This window comes from Diospyros lotus, chromosome 4, assembly GCF_014633365.1.
Source record: "Diospyros lotus cultivar Yz01 chromosome 4, ASM1463336v1, whole genome shotgun sequence".
NCBI lineage: Eukaryota > Viridiplantae > Streptophyta > Magnoliopsida > Ericales > Ebenaceae > Diospyros > Diospyros lotus.
The window spans coordinates 38,807,320-38,809,820 of record NC_068341.1 but is presented as its reverse complement, the minus strand read 5'-3'; positions in this window follow the sequence as shown (position 1 = coordinate 38,809,820).

The following is a 2,501-nucleotide window of genomic DNA, read 5'->3' as shown; positions in this document are numbered from 1 at the left end:
GCTATATTATCAATTGAAAAAGATTTACTTTCTAAATTAGAATATAAAATTTTAATTAATGATTTTGCATTTCCAAAATCAAGAAAAATAAATTTTTAATATTTTTATTATTTTTTAAAAAGCCACAAAGTTAATTATCACTTAGGGCCCCCATATGCTTGAGCCGACTTTGCTTACAAGCAAGTACCGACTTGCATAAAAGTTTATTACTTTGATTAATATGAGATAATAATAATAAAGGATGATGAGTCACATGCCACAAAGCATGAGATGCTTATAGTAAATGTGTAGGTGGTTGTTAGTGTTAGTGATGTGTACCCTAATATTAGATTTAGATGACATCTAGTAGACTTATAATAAATACATTTCACGTATCTTTGTATATATATATATATATATTAATAAAATGCAAGTTTATCTTCATTTATAAATTCTTCAGTTTGTTATATGAATGAGTCCTTAAATCTCTTGTTTGAAAGTTTTATTCTTAAGGTGTTAAGACTATGTAACAAGGTTCTCTGGTGATAGGATTTCTTAAATGATTCATAGTCTTTAAATTAATTGGATAAGGACTCTAATTAGTCGAGTATGGACTGACATAGACTTTACTATCTTGATTAGTGTGAGTTACTAATGGTTAAAGGTGGTGAGTCACATACCATATGACATGGGGATGTCTCTTAAAAACTCGTGAGTTATTATTGGAGAACAACACACTAAATGTGACACTAGTGACTAATCACATGGCATTGTGGATAATGGTTATGTAGTTTAAGTTGCGAGTATAGTTAATCCTTAAACTTGAACTAACACGGTCGTCTTATGTATTAGTGTGTGGGATTTGCTAATACGCGGAACCATCCAATTGTAAGATGGGAACGTTAATCTATTTGGTTCTATATTGCTGGTATATGCAAATAGGTGTTCAGAGATATAATCTATCACCCTTGTCGTTATTGATAAGGTAAACGTCCTATGTGATTTACTATTAGTTTAACAGGATAGTCCCTAGCCAGGGTAGATTGATTATCAGGAAATGTGTTTCCTGAGGTGTCATCTAGTCACGCTGTTAAGATCTGACACATAGTTATTGAGTTTATGAGTTTTTCATTCCATGACTCTTGCTCAGTCGGGACATTAGTGATGTTTAACTTTTGTATTTATTTTGTGTTTGGTTTTGATGATGAAAAACAAAATTGATAATATGATTTGAAAAAAAGAAAATTAATTTCAAGTACCTTTATGAAAATGAAAAGCAAATGATCTGTAATTTTCTATAGATGGAGATTTGCACAAACAAGTATTAAGATTTAAAAGAATCTCCTAAATGATTTTTCAAATTGGTTTGCAAAAGATCATGTTGTTGAGCCAAATTGCTCAAATCATCCTATTGTGTATTTTGATGTTTAACTTCTAAGTATGGAAGATTAGAGCATTATAAGGAGACATATAAGAAAATGTTTTCATTTTGAAAAATTATCTTCCGGCATTTTGATAGCTAATATTCATTATTGTTAAAATAATTTTTAATTAATTTTTTAATAAATAGAAGGTATGTATTTTAAGAGTGGTAAATTTGCTAAATCTTGAGTTTGTACTAAAATCAAAACTCTATTTTCTTATGGTTATGGATTTTGATTTTTTAGATATTTTTATTGAATCCAAATGGGGGATGCCTTTGAACTATCGGACTAAGTGCTTTATTTATCGACTATCTCCTTCAATTTCTCGACTATGTGTCGTGCATCTGTCGACTATATATAGCCATCTGTCAACTATGTTTTGTTCTATTGACTATCTTCGTGGTTTTGTCGACAGCTTAATTCAATCTGTCGACTATCAGTATGTATCAGTAAGTTTGGTTTGTTCTCTATCGACTATGCTTATATATCTATCGACTGTGCCTTAATTTTATTCACAAATATATTCAACTAACATCTTTAGTCTGTCGACAGTTTGTATCTCTGAAAATATCCAATGGCTAGTTTCTCAGTCTCCAATGGCTAGTTTCGGGCAAACCTTTTGGGAAGCCTATAAATACAAATCAATGACATCAGGAAAAGGTTAATGGACGGGAATGAATTGATTTGAGTTTACATTTATACTTGTTTGTATTTACAGTGACTATGCTTCATTTTTCTCCCTTCAAGGTTTTGATCTAAATTTGTATTAATTCATTCAAATCTTGTTTTGTATTTTGAGAGATCTTGTAACTAAGAGATTCATCCTTTAGATTCTCTCTTATTGTTAAAATCTTGTATTTCCTACCTTATTGTGCTAGAGGACTTGCTCTTTGAAGCAAGCGGTTGAAATTCCTAACTAGGTGCTAGAGCGCTTGCTTGTATAAGCAAGAGGTTTATAATTTCCTAGTCTTGAACTAGAGGGCCTACTTGGTTAAGTAGGAGGTTTTAGTGAATTGTTTGCAAAATCCTTAGTGAGTAGCTAAGGTAATGGATTAAGCTTGGATTAAACTGAACTACTATAAATCCTTGTGTTTTCTT